At 45.1% G+C, this 20,188-nt stretch overlaps 1 protein-coding gene across 5 annotated transcripts in view; it reads left to right on the forward strand.

Annotated features, from left to right (window-relative positions):
• The window catches only part of osbpl8 (oxysterol binding protein-like 8), a 372,304-nt gene that overhangs the window by 6,871 nt on the left and 345,245 nt on the right, over positions 1-20,188 (forward strand). Inside the window, exon 2 of one of the 5 annotated variants that reach the window (XM_072552065.1) lies at positions 15,823-15,977. The exons of the other annotated variants lie outside the window; for them this stretch is intronic. The gene's annotated coding sequence lies outside the window, so the exon portion shown is untranslated. The remainder of the gene's footprint in view (positions 1-15,822; positions 15,978-20,188) is intronic. 5 annotated transcript variants of the gene reach the window in all.

The raw sequence follows: 20,188 nt of genomic DNA on the forward strand, positions 1-20,188 counted from the left end.
GACAGAGTGTTGGAGGGATACAGGAGAGCCAGGAGGGAGCTGAAGAAAGGGATTAGGAGAGCTAAAAGAGGGCATGAAAAATCTTTGGCGGGTAGGATCAAGGATAAACCCAAGGCCTTTTATGCATATGTGAGAAACATGAGAATGACGAGAACGAGGGTAGGTCCGATCAAGGACAGTAGTGGGAGACTGTATTGAGTCGGAAGAGATAGGAGAGGTCTTGAATGAGTACTTTTCTTAGTATTTACAAATGAGAGGGACCGTATTGTTGAAGAGGAGAGTATGAAACGGACTGGTAAGCTAGAGGGGATACTTGTGAGGAAGGAAGATGTGTTGGGCATTTTGAAAAACTTGAGGATAGACAAGACTCGCAGGCCTGATGGGATATATCCAAGGATTATGTGGGAAGCAAGAGAGGAAATTACAGAACCTTTGGCAATGATCTTTTCATCTTCACTGTCAATGGGGGTGGTGCCAGGGGACTGGAGAGTGGCGAATGTTGTGTCCCTGTTCAAAAAAGGGAATAGGGATAACCCCGGGAATTACCGGCCAGTTAGTCTTTCTTCGGTGGTAGGCAAAGTAATGGAAAGGGTACTGAGAGATAGGATTTATGAGTATCCGGAAAGACACTGCTTGATTTGGGACAGCCAGCACGGAATTGTGAAGGGTAGGTCTTGCCTTACAAGTCTTATTGAATTCTTTGAGGAGGTGACAAGCATGTGGATGAGGGTAGAGCGGTGGATATAGTGTATGTGGATTTTAGTAAGGCATTTGATAAGGTTCCCCATGGTAGGCTCATGCGGAAAGTCAGGAGGCATGGGATAGTGGGAAATTTGGCCAGTTGGATACAGAACTGGCTAACCGGTCGAAGTCAGAGAGTGGTGATAGATGGTAAATATTCAGCCTGGAGCCCAGTTACAAGTGGAGTTCCGCAGGGATCAGTTCTGGGTCCTCTGCTGTTTGTAAGTTTTATTAATGACTTGGAAGAGGGAGGCGAAGGGTGGGTCAGTAAACTTGCAGACGATACGAAGATTGGTGGAGTTGTGGATAGTGAGGAAGGCTGTTGTCGGCTGCAAAGGGACTTAGATATGATGCAGAGCTGGGCTGAGGAGTAGGAGGTGGAGTTCAACCCTGTCAAGTGTGAGGTTGTCCATTTTGGAAGGACAAATAAGAATGCGCAATACAGGGTTAACGGTAGGGTTCTTAGTAAGGTGGAGGAGCAGAGGGATCTTGGGGTCTATGTTCATAGATCTTTGAAAGTTGCCACTCAGGTGGATAGAGCTTGTAAGAAGGCCTATGGTGTATTAGCGTTCATTAGCAGAGGGATTGAATTCAAGAGTCGTGAGGTGATGTTGCAGCTGTACAGGACCTTGGTTAGGCCACATTTGGAGTACTGTGTGCTGTTCTGGTCGCCTCACTTTAGGAAAGATGTGGAAGCTTTGGAGATGGTGCAGAGGAGATTTACCAGGATGTTGCCTGGAATGGAGAATAGGTCGTACAAGGATAGGTTGAGAGTGCTAGGCCTTTTCTCATTGGAACGGCGAAGGATGAGGAGTGACTTGATAGAGGTTTATAAGATGATCAGGGGAATAGATAGAGTAGACAGTCAGAGACTTTTTCCCCGGGTACAACAGAGTGTTACAAGGGGACATAAATTTAAGGTGAAGGGTGGAAGGTATAGGGGGGTGTCAGGGGTAGGTTCTTTACCCAGAGAGTGGTGGGGGCATGGAATGCGCTGCCTGTGGGAATGGCAGAGTCAGAATCATTGGTGACCTTTAAGTGGCAGTTGGATAGGTACATGGATGGGTGCTTAAGCTCGGATAAATTTTCGGCACAACATCGTGGGCCGAAGGGCCTGTTCTGTGCTGTATTGTTCTATGTTCTAATGCATCCTTGGGTACTGTCGGGAATAAGCTTGAATATTTCAGTGACACTTTAAAATCTTTCAATCATAGAAAATAGGATTAGGAGGAGACCATTCAGCCCTTTCAGCCTGCTCTGCAATTCATCACGATCATGGCTGATCGCCCAATTCAGTAGTCTAATCCTGCTTCCTCTCTGTAATCTTTAATCCCATTTGCCCCAAGTGCTAAATCTAGTTGCCTGTTGAATACATTCAATGTTTTGGCATCAACTACTTCCTGTGATAATGAATTCCACAAGCCCATCACTCCCTGGATGAAGAAATGCCTCCTCATTTCTGTCAAAAAATGGTCCACCCTGAATCCACAATTTGTGACCCCGGTTCTGGACGCACCCATCATCGGAAGCATCCTCCTTGCATTACTGTGTCTAGTCCTGTTATAATTGTCTAAGTCTGTTTGAGATCCTCCATCACTCATTTGATCTTCAACAAAAGCAATCCTAACCGACTCAGTCTCTCCTCTTACATTAGTCCTGCCAGTCCCAGAATCAGCCAGGTAAACCTTCACTGTGCTCCCTTTGAGAGCCAGAGCATCCTTCCTCAGAAAAGGAGACCAAAACTGTACACACTATTCTAGGTGTAGCCTCACCAAGGCCCTGTATAATCATAACAACACATCCTTGTTCCTATATTTGAAACCTCTCGCAATGAAGGCCAACATACCATTTGCCTTCTTTACTGCCTTCTGCACCTGCATGCTTGCTTTCAGTGACTGATGCACGAGGATGCCCAGGTCCTGCTCCACACTCCCCTCCCTCAATTTACAGCCATTCACGGAGTAATTTGCTGCCTTGCTTTTGCTTTCTTAGTTATAGGAGTGGCTCCAAAAAACTGGACAATTTCAAGTGTTACATCCTTGTTCTGGGCTCCCTCTATGCAATCATTTTCTATCACTTCCCGTCTGAACCTTCGATGAATGTCTGGTTCTTAACCATATTAGCTATCTGATGTCTGTCAGTTGCACCCTTTTCCTGTTTCATCTTATGTGTTCTTTTGTCAGCCAAGGAGTTCTGGGTTTGTTTTTCCTTTCTATCCTACTCCACCCTTAGAAAACCCCAGTGTGCTTATATTCTTACAATTGATATCAGGAAAATATGGTTCCAGGAAATGTTGGTTCCATATCTTGTTCCTCTGAGTTGTTTAACTTCCCAGGGATTGGCAGCTCTAGCACTGCAATTGGAACATATCTGCAGTTGTTCATAAATGACAGTATAGTGCAAATTCTATTTGAGAACTGAAGTCTGTGAAGCTCATATTTTTAAAACAAGAGGTGCACTGTGAACAAAACTTGGCGCCAAGAATTTCTCTCCTTCCTTCGTATTTCAATATCACACAATAGGGTAGAAAGTTCAGTTAATCTAGTATGCATTGCTTTACCAGGAATTATCTTATTCTGAATGGTGAGTTAATACACAAGGGTGGATATTTTGCTTTTTATTATTTTAAAATTTTAATTTAGCCCATTTTTCCAGTCAGCCTGTGTATGGATGTTATTACAATGCCTCTAGAGCAGGTGGGTCTTTAACCTGGGCCTCTCGGTGCAGTGGTAGGGACTGTATCACTGCACCAAATAGCTAATCTTTCACTTAACTCCATACTCCCATCTTTCACCTCTATCCCTCAATATTCTGGGAACATAGCTCTGTGACACAAAATAGGGAAGACAAGTGGTAGGGATGACACCAAGAATGTTGAAAAGGATATGCCTGTCGACAGGTTAAGTGAGTGGGCCAAACTTGACAGATGGGATGTCCTTTGGGGGAGAATTGAGGTATGGACTTTTGCAGGAATAATAGAAGAACTGAATATTATTTACATGGAGGAAGACTGCAGAAGGCTCCTCGATAGAGGGTTCGGGAATCCTCCTCTGTGAATATCAAAAAGCTAGCATACAAGTTCAGCTATTAATAGGGAAGGCAAATAAAATTTTGGCCTTTATATCAAAGGGAATAGAATATAAAAATGAGAATTTTGCCAGCAGTAGGCAAACCACAGCTGGAATACAGTGTACGGTTTTGGGCTCTTAGCTAAGCAAAAGAAATAGTGACATTGTGATTCCAGAGAAGGTTCACATATGCTGGTCCCAGGTATAGAGGTTAAGTAGATTGAGCCTGGACTCTTTGGAATATAGATAAGTGTGAGGTGACCTTATCGAAATAGACAAGTTTCTTAAAGGGTAGAAGCAGTAAAGTTGTTTGCCTTGTGGGAGAATCTGGGACCAGAAAGCATAATTTCAGTAAGGGATGACACATGTAAGACACAGATGAGGAATTCTCTGGCCAGGGCTGTGAATCTCTGCAGAGGGCTGTTGAGGCTGGGTATTGAAATACATTCAGTACCGAGGTGGACATTTTCATCAGTTACGGAATTTGAGGGTTACAGGAAAAAGGCACAAAAGTGGAGAATTGAGGATTGAGATCAGCCATGATCTCATTGAATGGCAGAGCAAACTTGAGGGATTGAATAGACTTTTTGCTGTTATGGTCTTTATCAATTTCAATTTTGAACTTAACACTTGATCTAACATGATTTGTGATTTACATAAAATAGTTCCGTTTCAACCACAGTGTATGCAAAAGTATTTCCACATTGGCTGCAAATGATGTAAATACTGTTTTTAAATGGTGCAAAGTGCATCCATGAAAAGGAACCCATATCATTTGAAAATGACGGAAAGCAGTGCTGTTGGCTGTTCCTCGATAGTCTGTAACCTTGACCTGTGATGAGTAGGGGCAACAGGTGAAGGTGGAACAAGCACAACTGCCCCTCTGGGCACCACAGCAGCTGGAGAAGGCTGGCCAGTGGTGGTGGGATGAGCGCAGCCCAGTTGTGCTTCTTGCAGCCTGTTGCATCCAGCTTACCTATTGGACCAAAAACAGAAATGGCTGGAGAAACTCAGCAGGCCTGGCAGTACCTATGGAAAGAAACCAGGATCAATGTTTTGGGTCCAGTAATCCTCCTCCAAAACCTTTATGCCACTCCATTTATCGCTATTTCAAACTTCATACGTGAAAGATTTGGTTCTAAATTTCTCATGGTGTCTCTTCATCCTAAACTTGATTCAAAATATTATTTTCCCTCAATGTTGCCTGGCTTTTTCCTTAGTATCTTGAAAGCGGCACAGTGGCTCAGTAGTTAGCACTGCTGTCTCTTAGTGCTAGAGACCTGGGTTCGATTCCAGCCTTGGGCGACTGTATGGAGTTTGCACATGCTTCTCACGTTTGCATGGGTTCCCTTTGGGTGCTCCAGTTTCTTCCCACAGTCCAATCATGTGCAGGTTAGGTGAATTGCCCATAGTGTTGCCCACTATGCTAAATTGCCCATAGTGTTCAAGGATATGGAGGTTAGGTGCATTAGTTAGGGGTAAAAGAACGAGTAGTTCGTTCGACTGGCCTGTTTACATGCTGTCGGGATTCTACGAAAGCTTTATTCCAGTTTCTTTACTGTCTAAATTTCTCAGAATATTATCCCAAGTTTATGCAGTCACTTAGTAATTTAAAATTTCTATTTTTCAGTCTTTCCAAAATCTGTTGACTCTTACCAAGTTTGCAATTCACTTAATATTGTTTCACCAAGGCTGTTGACATAAAGTGTGATTGCATCGGAAGTACGGCTCAGGTATGGCTCTTGATGTCTTTATGCTCCCTATTCCTCATCTCAATAATTCTTAACTCTTGTTTTCACTTTCTCCAGATACAAAGAGCAGCATGTATATTTAAGGCTGATATAGATTCTTGATCAGTCAGGGAAATGAGGCTTACAGAGAAAATGCAGACAAGTGGATGTGCGTAATATTATCTCATTGAATAACAGAACAGGTTTAAGGATGTAGGGTTAGCTTAACTCTAATCCTATCACAGCCTACTCCTGTTCCTATTTCTTATAGTCTTACACTTGAACTTTTATGATGACATTTTTTTTGTAACTGTTTGTACAAACTCAATTGTTGTGCAGCAGACTGCAAACTGCTCTGAGTCACTAGGATTGATACAAGGGTGTTGTTGACTAATCACTGTTCACTTGTCTCAACGAATCATAGAATCATACAGTACAGAAGAGGCAGTTTTGCCTATTGAGTCTCCACTGATAAAAAAAAGATGCTGTAAATCTCTACCAGTTCTTTGTAACACTTGACCCAGAACCTTGAATTGAATAACATTTCAAGTACTCATCTAAGAACTTTTGAAAGGTTAAGAATTTTCTTGCCTCAATGACCCTCCCATGCAGTGCATTCCAGACACCTACTACCCTCTGTGTGAAAAACAATTCCCTCAAATCTCCTCTAAACCTCTTGTCACTCAGTAACATTCCTGACCCTTATACCAGGGAGGCAATACAACATTGTGGTGTGATGTCTGTGGCCTATCTTTTCTCTAACTAATGAATTTCCTACCACTATTTCTCTTGCTTTCTTTTTTCTCGCCTCCTGTACAGTCAGGCCAACTGTGGTGCAAGAAGCTTGCTTAATCTGAATTCCCGTGAGGAACTTGCTCCTTCATAGGCTTCCAAAACTGTGAACCAATTTATGAGAAGGATCCTCGGGTGCTCTTGTAATAGGGTGTGCATAGAATCCCTACACTGGGGAAACTGGCCATTTGGCCCAACAAGTCCACACTGACTCTCCAAAGAGTATCCCATTCAGACCCATTTCCCAACCCAATTACTCTATATTTCCCATGACGAATGCACCTAACCTACACATCCCCGGACACTTTGGGCACTTCAGCAGGGACAGTTCACCAGACCTGCACATCTTTGGACTGTGGGAGGAAACCGGAGCACCCGGAGGAAACTGGCACAGACACTGGGAGAATGTGCACACTCTGAGCAGACAGTCGCCCAAGGATGGGATAGAACCTGGATCCCTGGCACTTTGAGGCAGCAGTGCTAACTACTGAGCCACTGTGCTTTGCCTGTTTACCCCTGAACTGCCTTTTGGTCACCCATTCCTTCCTTTTGTCTGGATTAGAGTGGTGCTGGAAAAGCACAGCACGTCAGGCAGCATCCGAGGAGCAAGAAAATCGACGTTTTGGGCAAAAGCCCTTCATCAGGAATAGGGGCAGGGAGTTTGCAGGGTGGAGAGAGAGAGAGATTTAAATAGAGAGGAGGAAAACTTCTTCAAGGCAGACATCCTTACAAGAGGATTCGTATAGGGTTAAAATCAAAGAGGTAAAAACAAGGATTGCAGATGTTGGAAACCAGAGTCGAGATTAGAGTGGTGCTGGAAAAGCACAGCAGCCCATTCCTTTCTTTTCTTCAGCCCCTTTAGTAGTAGTGTGACATCTTCCCTAAATGGAGAAAGTGAGGACTGCAGATGCTGGAGATCAGAGCTGAAAATGTGTTGCTGGAAAAGCGCAGCAGGTCAGGCAGCATCCAAGGAACAGGAGAATCGACGTTTCGGGTATCAGCCCTTCTTCAGGAATGAGGAAAGTGTGTCCAGCAGGCTAAGATAAAAGGTAGGGGGGAGGGGCGTTGGGAATGCGATAGGTGGAGGGAGGTCAAGGTGAGGGTGATAGGCCGGAGTGGGGTGGGGGCGGAGAGGTCAGGAAGAACCTGCAATCTTCTAGCAGGTCCTTGGACTCCTCCATCGCCAGACCATGCCATCACGACGGTTGGAGGAAGAGCGCCTCACCTTCCGCCTGGGAACCCTCCAGCCACAAGGGATGAACTCAGATTTCTCCAAGTTCCTCATTTCCCCTCCCCCCACCTTGTCTCAGTCAAATCCCTTGAACTCAGCACCTCCTTCCTAACCTGTAATCTTCTTCCTGACCTCTCCGCCCCCACCCCTAATCTGGCCTATCACCCTCACCTTGACCTCCCTCCACCTATCGCATTCCCAACGCCCCTCCCCTAAGTCCCTCCCCCCTACCTTTTATCTTAGCCTGCTGGACACACTTTCCTCATTCCTGAAGAAGGGCTGATGCCCGAAATGTCGATTCTCCTGTTCCTTGGATGCTGCCTGACCTGCTGCGCTTTTCCAGCAACACATTTTCAGCTCTTCCCTAAATGTGCAATCCATGTAACTCTCAGCATGGCAGATGCGCCAGTGTCTCGAGCTGCTGCTGAAGGGTGAGGCTCAAGTTTCTGTGGTTGGGAGCACTTCGTGAAAACATGATCATCTGGGATGCCAGTCAAGTCCATAACTTCCTATATTTGACAGATCACGTGTATGACTCAGCTGACCTCACCAGCCATGAATTTAAATTTGAACTTTTGTCTTTCTAACTTTTCGAATTGCATAGTCTTATGGAAACTCCTTTTAGCTTAACTTTAGTTTCCTTCTCTTATTCTCAGGCTTTTATTTACCTTGGTGCTTCTCAGTTAATCCCTTAAACATGCAGTTCTTGGGCCTTGGTCTGTCTTTGGCCCATCGATTTATGGAAGTAGTTAAGAAAACAAGACAGCAGAAAATAAATCTTCCCTTCCCCCACTTGACCTCACTCCCATACTGAGCAACCTGCCATACTCCATTCTTTGCAGGTTGCGCTCTGAGCTGGTTGCACAAAGGCCTTTTTTTATACTCTGTGCCTGCTTTCAACCAGAGTAACTAATAGCCACAATTAACTATCCAAACTTCAGAAACCCCACTATGAGGAGCAATTTTTAAAAATCTCCTTAACCTTAACAGAGAGTTGATGTTTAAGAAGTCCTGATGAAGGGCTTTTGCCCGAAACATCGATTTTCCTGCTCCTCGGATGTTGCCTGATTTGCGATGCTTTTACAGCAACACTAATTTGACTCCAATCTCCAGCATCCACAATACTCACTTTAACCCCGCTTAAGAATTAAACCTAACTAAACAAGTTGCTGTTATCAAAGAATTTAGAGCAATTCTTAATAGATTCTAAGTCTCATTCTTGCATCCTCGTGAAACGCAGGATTCTTTTATGAAATTTCACTTCTTTGAAGTGAAATTAATCAGTTCTCACAGTTGCTTCCTGTGTAAACTCTTGGGCAAGTATATTGTTCTTGTTAATTCTGTTGCTTTCTTATTCACCTATTTTAGTTTTATCCACACTTGGTGTTGGGTTCCATGTACCCTGCACATGGACCCTAGCCTCCCGGGTGCTAGGGTCCGAGACGTCTCGGACCGTGTCTTCAGAATCCTTAAGGGGGAGGGTGTGCAGCCAGAAGTCGTGGTACACATTGGCACCAACGACATAGGTAGGAAGAGGGGTGGGGAGGTCATTCAAGAGCTCAAGGAGTTAGGCTGGAAGCTAAAAGCTAGGACAGACAGAGTCGTCATCTCTGGGTTGTTGCCAGTGCCACGTGACAGAGAGGCAAAGAATAGGGAGAGAGTGCAGTTGAACACGTGGCTGCAAGGATGGTGTAGGAGGGAGGGCTTCAGATATTTGGACAATTGGACTGCATTCTGGGGAAGGTGGGACCTGTATAAACAGGACGGGTTGCACCTGAACCAGAAGGGCACCAATATCCTGGGGGGTAGGTTTGCTAGCACTCTTCGGGGGGGTTTAAACTAATTTGGCAGGGGGATGGGATCCGGACTTGTAGTCCAGCAAGTAAGCTAGCTGTGTGTCAGGATGTCCAAGACTGTAGGGAGGCTGTGGAGAAGGTAGCACTGACAGGGACTACTTGCGGACACAGAGATGGGCTCAAGTGCGTATACTTCAATGCAAGGAGTATCAGAAATAAGGTGGGTGAACTTAAGGCGTGGATCGGTACCTGGGACTACGATGTTGTGGCCATCACGGAAACATGGATAGATGAGGGACAGGAATGGCTGTTGGAGGTTCCTGGTTACAGATGTTTCAGTAAGATTAGGGAGGGTGGTAAAAAAGGAGGGGGGGTGGCATTGCTAATTAGAAATGGTATAACGGCTGCAGAAAGGAAGTTTGAGGGGGATCTGCCTCTGGAGGTAGTATGGGCTGAAGTCAGAAATAGGAAAGGTGCAGTCACCTTATTGGGTGTTTATTATAGGCCCCCCAATAGCAGCAGAGATGTGGAGAAACAGATTGGGAAACAGATTTTGGAAAGGTGCAGAAGCCACAGGGTCGTAGTCATGGGCGACTTCAACTTCCCAAATATTGATTGGAAGCTCTTTAGATCAAGTAGATTGGATGGGGCGGTGTTTGTGCAGTGTGTCCAGGAAGCTTTTCTAACGCAGTATGTAGATTGTCCAACCAGAGGGGAGGCCATATTGGATTTGGTACTCGGTAACGAACCGGGACAAGTGGTGGGCTTGTTGGTGGGTGAACATTTTGGTGATGGCGACCACAATTCTGTGACTTTCACCTTGGTTATGGAGAGAGATAGGTGCGCACAACAAGGTAGATTTTACAATTGGGGGAAGGGAAATTACGATGCTGTAAGACAGGATTTGAGGAGCATACGTTGGGAGCATAGGCTGTTAGGGAAGGATGTGGTGGAAATGTGGGACTTTTTCAAGGAGCAGATACGACGTGTCCTTGATATGTATGTACCGATCAGGCAGGGAAGAAATGGTCGTGTGAGGGAGCCTTGGTTGACGAGGGAGGTTGAATGTCTAGTAAAGAGGAAGAAGGAGGCTTACATAAGGTTGAGGAAACAAGGTTCAGACAGAGCAGTGGAGGGATACAGGATAGCCAGAAGGGACCTGAAGAAAGGGATTCGGAGAGCGAAGAGAGGGCATGAAAAATCCCTGGCGGATAGGATCAAGGATAACCCCAAGGCATTCTATGCATATGTGAGAAACCTGAGAATGACGAGAACGAGGGTAGGTCCGATCAAGGACAGTGGTGGGAGACTGTGTATTGAGTCGGAAGAGATAGGAGAGGTCTTGAACAAGTACTTCTCTTCAGTATTTACGAACGAGAGGGACCGTATTGTTGAAGAGGAGAGTGTGAAACGGACTGATAAGCTAGAAGAGATACCTGTTAGGAAGGAAGATGTGTTGGACATTTTGAACAACTTGAGGATAGACAAGTCCCCCGGGCCTGACGGGATATATCCTAGGATTATGTGGGAAGCAAGAGAGGAAATTGCAGTACCGTTGGCAATGATCTTCTCGTCTTCACTGGCAACTGGGGTGGTACCAGGGGACTGGAGAGTAGCGAATGTTGTGCCCCTGTTCAAAAAAGGGAATAGGGATAACCCCGGGAATTACAGGCCAGTTAGTCTTACTTCTGTGGCAGGCAAAGTAATGGAAAGGGTACTGAGGGATAGGATTTACGAGTATCTGGAAAGACACTGCTTGATTAGGGACAGCCAGCACGGATTTGTGAAGGGTAGGTCTTGCCTTACAAGTCTTATTGAGTTCTTCGAGGAGGTGACCAAGCATGTGGATGAGGGTAGAGCAGTGGATGTAGTGTACATGGATTTTAGTAAGGCATTTGATAAGGTTCCCCATGGTAGGGTTATGCGGAAAGTCAGGAGGCATGGGATAGAGGGAAATTTGGCCAATTGGATAGAAAACTGGCTAACTGGTAGAAGTCAGAGAGTGGTGGTAGATGGTAAATATTCAGCATGGAGTCCAGTTACAAGTGGAGTTCCGCAGGGATCAGTTCTGGGTCCTCTGCTGTTTGTAATTTTTATTAATGACTTAGAGGAGGGAGTCGAAGGGTGGGTCAGTAAATTTGCAGATGATACAAAGATAGGTGGAGTTGTGGACAGTGAGGAGGGCTGTTGTCGGCTGCAGAGGGACTTAGATAGGATGCAGAGCTGGGCTGAGGAGTGGCAGATGGAGTTCAACCCTGCCAAGTGTGAGGTTGTCCATTTTGGAAGAACAAATCAGAATGCGGAATACAGGGTTAATGGTAGGGTTCTTGGTCAGGTGGAGGAACAGAGGGATCTTGGGGTCTATGTACATAGATCTTTGAAGGTTGCCACTCAGGTGGATAGAGTTTGTAAGAAGGCCTATGGAGTATTATCGTTCATTAGCAGAGGGATTGAATTCAAGAGTCGTGAGGTGATGTTGCAGCTGTACAGGACTTTGGTTAGGCCACATTTGGAGTACTGTGTGCAGTTCTGGTCGCCTCACTTTAGGAAAGATGTGGAAGCTTTGGAGAGGGTGCAGAGAAGATTTACCAGGATGTTGCCTGGAATGGAGAGTAGGTCGTACGAGGATAGGTTGAGAGTTCTCGGCCTTTTCTCGTTGGAACGGCGAAGGATGAGGGGTGACTTGATCGAGGTTTATAAGATGATCAGAGGAATAGATAGAGTAGACAGTCAGAAACTTTTTCCCCGGGTACAACAGAGTGTTACAAGGGGACATAAATTTAAGGTGAAGGGTGGAAGGTATAGGGGAGATGTCAGGGGTGGGTTCTTTACCCAGAGAGTGGTGGGGGCATGGAATGCGCTGCCCGAGGGAGTGGTAGAGTCAGATTCATTGGCGACCTTTAAGCGGCATTTGGATAGGTACATGGATGGGTGCTTAATCTAGGATAGAAGTTCGGCACAACATCGTGGGCCGAAGGGCCTGTTCTGTGCTGTATTGTTCTATGTTCTATGTTCTATAATCCAAATAAATGCTATGTGCTATCTGAGTCGATCGGTATTGTGCTGATTTTGGAGGTGCCGGTGCTGGACTGGAATGTACAAAGTTAAAAAGTAAACAACACCAGGTTTATTTGGAAGCACGAGCTTTCTGACCGCTACTCCTTCATCATTGTGCTGCTCTGTAAGTCACTGCTTGCGTATTGATCTTCATTCAAGACCATGTATGTCCGGCAGTACAAAGCAACAGGTGTTTTTATATCAGCAATCAGGGAAGTTTTTTTTAACAGGAGATCAGATAGCTCCAAATGTTAGAAATCAGAATTGGGAGAATTCTGCAGTTGGTTTGCTGTTCTGTGGCTTGATGCACAGTGCAGCTAATGAACTGGCACCTGGATCCTTTTACATCTATTTTTAATTCACACAAATTGACTGGAGAAATATTGATTTATATCATCTTCAGCACTGGTCTCAAAATACTTCAAAGTACTCCTTGTTTTTTTGAGATGAGTAACTGTTGTTTAGGCAAAATGCAGCAGATTTATTGTAGGCTGCATCACACAGATTACATCTTGGTCTTAATGCTTCAGCCAAAGACTGGCAACAAAATATGATCATTGTACCACACTGCAATGTTTGTTGAGGTTAAGCCCTCAATTTGTGTCATGGGACCTGAAACCACAACTTCTGGATAAAGGCAAGAATACTGTCTACTAAAAACAGAGGCACAAGTAACAAAAAATGCTTGCAAGTTTCCTAGTTGCATTTCTTTGAGTTAAAAAGTGCTCTTACTGGAAATTGGGAGTTCCATTGTTCAATTAAATAAATAGTTAATATCTTAGGAGGGCTGTGATGTGCAAACATGCATTATTAATTGGTGATATGATATTACATTGAATTACTAATGTAGAATGTGGCTATTGCTCAATGGCATTGTTCTGGTGTTTATGCACTGGAAAAACCTTTTAGAGTCATAGAGATGTATAGCACGCAAACAGACCCTTTGGTCCAACTCGTCCATGCTGACCAGATATCCGAACCTCATCTCCTTCCATTTGCCATCACTTGGCTCAGATCCCTCTAAACCCTTCCTGTTCATATATACATCCAGATGTCTTTTAAATGCTGTAATTGTACCAGCCTCCATCACTTTCTCTGGCAGCTCATTCCATCCATGCATCATCCTCTGCATGAAAGCTTTGCCCCTTAGGTGCCTTTATATCATGCCCCTCATGATTTTGTAAACCTCAATAAGGTCAACCTTCAGCCTCCGCTTCAGGGAAAACAACCCCAGCCTGTTCAAGCTCTCCCTACAGTTGAAATCCTCCAACCCTGGCAATATCCTTGTAAATCTTTTCTGAACCCTTTCAAGTTTCGCAACATCTTTCCGATAAGAAGGAGACCAGAACTGCATGCAATATCCCAACAGCCTAACCAAAGTCCTGTACAGCCGCAACATGACCTCCTAATGCCTGTACTCAATACTCTGACCAATAAAGGAAAGCATACCAAACGCTGCCTTCACTATCCTATCTACCTGCGACTCCACTTTCAAGGAGCTATGAGCCTGCACTCCAAGGTCTCTTTGTTCAGCAACACTCCCGAGACTTTACCATTAAGCATATAAATCCTGCATTTCCCAAAATGCAGCACCTCTCATTTATCTAAATTAAAATCCATCTGCTACTTTTAAGCCCATTGGCTCATCTGATCAAGATCCCATTGTAATCTGAGGTAGCCTTCTTCGCTGTCCACTACACCTCCAGTTTTGGTATCATCTGCAAACTTACTAACTATACCTCTTATGCTCACATCGAAATCATTTATGTAAACAACAAAAAGGAGAGGACCCAGCACCGATCCTTGTGGCACTCCACTGGTCTCAAGCCTCCAGTCTGAAAAACAACCCTCCACCACCACCCTCTGTCTTCTACCTTTGAGCCAGTTCTGTATCCACATGGCGAGTTCTCCATGTATTCCATGAGATCTAACCTTGCTAACCAGTCCCCAATGGAGAACCTTACTGAAGTCCATATAGATCACGTCCACTGTTCTGCCCTCATCAATCCTCTTTGTTACTTCTTCAAAAAACTCAATTACATTTGTGAGACATGGTCACACCTCCCCCCCTCACTTCCCTCCAAGGCCCCAAGGGATCCTTCCATATCCGTCAACGCATCTCCTCCACTTCCCGCTGCTTCGCCCTTGAACCCCGCCCCACCCATCGCCACCAGAACAGAACCCCACTGGTCCTCCCCCACCACCCCACCAACCTCCAGATACATCGTATCATCCTTCGTCATTTCTGCCACCTCCAAACAGACCCCACCACCAAGGATATATTTCCTTTCCCTCCCCACCCTTATCAACCACTCCCTCCGCGACTCCCTTGTCAGATCCACACCATCACCAACCCAACCTCGACTCCCAGTACCTTCCCCTGCAACTGCAAGAAATGCAAAACTTGCGTCCACATCTCCCCCTTCACTTCCCTCCAAGGCCCCAAGGGATCCTTCCATATCCATCAGAAATTCACCTGCACCTTCACACACATCATTTACTGCATCTGCTGCACCCAATGTGGCCTCCTATACATTGGGGAGACAGGCCGCCTACTTGCGGAACGTTTCAGGGAACACCTCTGGGACACCTGCACCAACCAACCCAACCGCCCCGCGGCTGAACACTAACTCCCCCTCCCGCTCTGCCAAGGACGTGCAGGTCCTTGGCCGCCTCCATCGCCAGACCCTGACGCCTGGAGGAAGAGTGCCTCATCTTCTGCCTAGGAACCCTCCAACCACAAGGGATGAATGCAGATTTCTCCAGCTTTCTCATTTCCCCTCCCCCCACCTTTTCTTAGTCCAAACTCTCAGACTCAGCACCACCTTCTTGACCTGCAATCATCTTCCCGATCTCTCCGCCCCCACCCCTCTCCGGCCTATCACCCTCACCTTAACCTCCTTCCACCTATTGTATTCCCAACGCCCCTCCCCAAGTCCTTCCTCCCTACCTTTTATCTTGGCCTGCTTGGCACGCCCTCCTCATTCCTGAAGAAGGGCTTATGCCCGAAACGTCGATTCTCCTGTTCCTTTGATGCTGCCTGACCTGCTGCACTTTTCCAGCAACACATTTTTAAGCCGTTTCCCACGCACAAAGCCATGTTGACAATCCCTAATCAGTCCTTGCCTTTCCAAATACATGTACCCTGTCCCTCAGGATTCCCTCCAACAACTTGCCCACCACCGACATCAGGCTCACTGGTCTATAGTTTCCTAGCTTGTCCTTAGCATCTTTTTTATACAGTGGCGCCACATTAGCCAACCTCCAGTCTTCTGGCACCTTAGCTGTGAGTATCAATGATGCAAATATCTCAGCAAGAGGCCCAGTAATCACTTCCTTTGCTTCCCACAGAGTTCTAGTGTACACCTGATCAGGTGCCTTATACACTTTCTCAAATATGTACATAGGCTGACTACGCGGGAGGCCATATTGGATTTGGTGCGAGGCAACGAGCCAAGCCAGTCGTCAGATCTCTGTGGAAGGGCATTTCAGTGACCGTGACGACAACTGCCTCACTTTTACCATAGCCATGGGGAGGGATAGGAACAGACCGTATGAGAAGGTATTTAATTGGGGCAGGAGAAATTATACTGCTATTAGACAGGAGCTGTGGAATATAAATTGGGAACAATGGTTCTTTGGGAAATGCACAACAGAAATGTGGAGGAGCACTTGTTGCAAGTGTTGCATAACTTGTCCCACTGAGATAGGCAAGGAATGGTAAGGTGAAGTAGCCTTGGATGACAAGAGAAAAGGAGTTTTTCATCAAGAAAAAAAAATTACTTTCCTGGAATCCCTACAGTGTGGAACAGGCCCTTTGACCCAACAAGTCCACACCGACCCTCCGAAGAGGATCCCACCCAGACCCCTTCCCCTATTATCCACATTTACCCCTGACTAATGCACCTAACCTGCACTCTGGGCAATTTAGCAGAGCCAATTCACTGAACCTGCATATCTTTGGATTGTGGGAGGAAACTGGAGCACCCGGAGGAAACCCACGCAGACACTGAGAATGTGCAAACTAAACACAGACGGACACCCGAGGCTGGAATTGAACACAGATCCCTGGTGCTGTGAGGCAGCAATGCTAATCACTGAGCCACCATGCCCTACTTAAGATTGAGGAAGCAAGGATCTAGCACAGCTTTAGAGGATTACAGGGTAGCTCGGAAAGAACTCATAAATGGACTGAGGAGAGCTAGGAGGGGACATGAAAAAGCCTTGGTGCGAAGGATTAGGGAAAATCTAAAGGCAGTCTCCACTGAATTGAGGAATAAGAGAATGATCAAAGAGAGGATAGGGCTGATCAGGGATAGTGGAGAGAACTTGTTCCTGGAGTCTGCTGAGGTAGGGGAGGCCCTAAATGAGTTTTTTGCTTCAGTATTCACCAGATGGAGGGAGCTTGTTGATCGTGAGAGCACTGTGGTCCAGTTTAATAGGCTTAAATAAATTGATACTAAGAAAGTGGATGTGCTGAAAATTTTGGGATAGATAAGTCCTCAGAGCTGGTCCAAATATACCCAAGGTTATGACCGGAAGCAAGGAATAAGATAGCTGCCTCTCTGGTGATGATCTTTGCATCCTCATTTTCCATGGGAGTCATACCAGACGATTGGAGGGAGGCAAATATTGTTCTTCTGGATAGCGAAATCCCTGGCAAGACCAGTCAGTCTTGCATCTGTGGTAAACAAGATACTGGAAAGGACTCTGAGAGGTAGGCTTTATAACGATTTGGAAAAACATTTTGACTAAAAATAGTCAGCATGGTTTTGAGGGGCAGGTCATGTCTTATAAGCTTTATTGAGTTGTTTGTGAACTTGTGTCATGACATCCTCAAAGGTCGAGCAGTGGATGTGGTGTGTATGGATTTCAGTAAGGCATTTGATAAGATTCCCCAGGGTAGGCTCATTCAGAAAGTTAGGAGGTATGGGATACAGGGAAATTTGGCTGTCTGAATATGGAATTGCCTGGCTGAAAGAGGACAGTGAGTTGTAGTGGTTGAAATGTAATCCGCGTGAGGTTGGTGACTAGTGGTGTTCTGCAGGGATCTGTGCTTGGGCGTCTACTCTTTGTAGTTTTTATAAATGACTTGGATGATGAAGTGGAAGGGTGGGTTAGTACGTTTGTGGGTGACACAAAGGTCAGCGGTGTTGTAAATTGTGTCTAAGGCTATTGCAGGCTACAATATGAAGTGGACAGGATGTAGAGCTGGGCTGACGAGTGGCAAATGGAGTTCAACCTAGATAAATGCAAAGTAATTCATTTTGGAAGGTTGAATTTGAATGCTGAATACAGGGTTAAAGACAGGATTCTTGGCAGTGTGGCGGAACAGCGAGATTTTGGGGTTTATGTACATAGTTCCCTCAAAGTTGCCACCCACATTGTTAAGGTGGTGTATGGTGTTTTGGCTTTCATTAAGAGAGATTGAGTTTAAGAGCCACGAGGTTTCATTGCAGCTGTATAAAATCCTGGTTAGACCATACTGGGAAAATTGTGTCCTGTTCTGGTAGTCTCATAGGAAGGATGTGGAAGGTTTAGAGAGGGTGCAGAAGAGATTTACCAGGATGCTGCCTGGATTGGAGGGCTTGTCTTATGAAGAGAGGTTGAGAGAGCTAGGGATTTTCACACTGGAGAGAAGAGGAAGAGAGGTGACTTCATAGAGGTGTACAAGACACAGAATAGATAGTGAGAGACTTTTCCCCAGGGCAGAAATGGCTGTCATGAGGAGTGATAATTTTATGGTGACTGGAGGAAGGTGTCAGAGGTAGATTCTTTACACAGAGAATGGTGAATATGTGGAATGCACTGCCAGCTGTGGTAGTAGAGTCAGAGACATTAGGGACATTTAAGTGACTGCTGGACAAACACACGGATGGCAGTAAATTGACGGGTGTGTCGATTAGTTTGATCTTAGATTAAGATAAATACTCAGCACAACATCGTGGGCCAAAGGGCCTGTGCTATGCTGTACTATTATATACTCCTCAGTGTCCATGGATACCACCTGACCTGCTGTGATTTCCAGCAAATTTTGTTTTCAGTACAGATTCCAGCATCTGTAGTAATTTGCTCCAACATGCTGGTGAATCTCTGTTGTACCCCATTTGGTGCTATTGTGTCCTTTTTGTAGTGAGGTGACCAGAGCTGCACATAGTATTCCAGTCCAACAGGTTTAACCAACAGTCTCTACGCATCCATTCTGTCATTGCTTATACTCTGCCATGTCAGATGAAAGCAGGTGTCCCGCCCACTTGTCAATTTAACTATCCTATTCATGTTGTCTGCCAACTGTGAATAATTACTCCAAGATCCCTGTTTCTCTAAGCTACCCAATGTCATACCATTCATTAAATACTCCCTCATCTTGTTGTTTCTTCCAAAATACACGACCTCACACTTATTAGGGTTAAATGCCATCTGCCAATGCTCTGCCCATCTGACCAACCCATCTGTATCTTCAGCAACTTAGAACCATTTTCTTCACGATTAACCACTATCAATCTTGGAATCATCTGCAAACTTGCTTCACGTTCCCCTCACAGTTTCGCTGATATCATTTAAATGTACAATAAATAATACTGATCCATGTGGTATACCATTGGACAATGGCCTCAATTGAGTGATTATCATGTGTACCTGTGTACAGTAAAACGATTTATTTATGAACTGTACAGGCAGAGCAGGGTAAACAGATGACCCAGTTATGGCGATAAGTGGAATTCATACATAGACAGCACTTTGTCATAGAGATGGCCAGTCTAGGCTGCATTCCCATGGCAACATGTTGACCAATCACAGACTACGTGCCTTCATGGAAAACTAAGAGTGACAATGCATTGTTTTTGAATCACCACATGAATAATGGCCCAACCAATCAGTGCTCTCTTCTTATGCTGTATAAAGTGTCTTGATGTCTTTCAAATCTACTTTTTGTGTCTGAGTCCTAATGAGAGCTTGACCAACAGCTTCAACTTCTTACCCCCTTTTGGCAGTTAAGTCTGCATGACCAAGCAATTGAAGCTGTTAGACTGTTGCAATTTATTTTAATAGAAATTGAATACAAAAGTAGGGAGGTTATGTGAGTTATGAGTCAGAATGATTTGCAGCACAGAAAAAGGATTTTCGGCCCATTGTGTCTCAAAAATAGCTTCCTATCTACTCTAATTCCATTTTCCAGCACTTGGCCCACAATCTTGAATGCCTTAGTATCACAAGTGCATATCTAAATATTTCTTAATTGTTTTATGGATTTCTGCCTCTACCACCCTGACAGGCACAGAATTCCAGATTCCCACCACCCTCGGGATGAAAACGTTTTTCTCACATCTCCTCAAAACCTCTGCCCCCTTACCTTAAGTGTGTCCCTGTGTCTTCCTGTCTACTCTTTCTATGCACCTCATAATTTTTGAAATCACAATCATGTCTTCCCTCTGTCTCATCTGCTCTGAGGAAGACAATCTCAGTCTATCCAATCTCTAGATAACTGAAACTGCAGCTCAGGAAACATCGTGTTAATCTCATTTGCAGTCAGTTGAGTGCCATGATATCTCTCCTATAATGTGAATTTCAGAACTGCACACTGATCTAGCTGTGGCCTAACCAGTGTTTTGTACAGTTCCAGCATAACCTCCTTGCTCCTGAACTCTATTCCTTAAGTAATAAAGGGAGGTTTGGGGAGACGATAATCTCGTAGTATTATCACGAGACTATTAATCCAGAAACACAGCTCGTGGCCTGGGGACCCAGGTTTGTTTCCCGCCGCAGCAACTG

Source organism: Chiloscyllium punctatum, chromosome 32 (genome assembly GCF_047496795.1).
Source record: "Chiloscyllium punctatum isolate Juve2018m chromosome 32, sChiPun1.3, whole genome shotgun sequence".
Taxonomy (NCBI): Eukaryota; Metazoa; Chordata; class Chondrichthyes; order Orectolobiformes; family Hemiscylliidae; genus Chiloscyllium; species Chiloscyllium punctatum.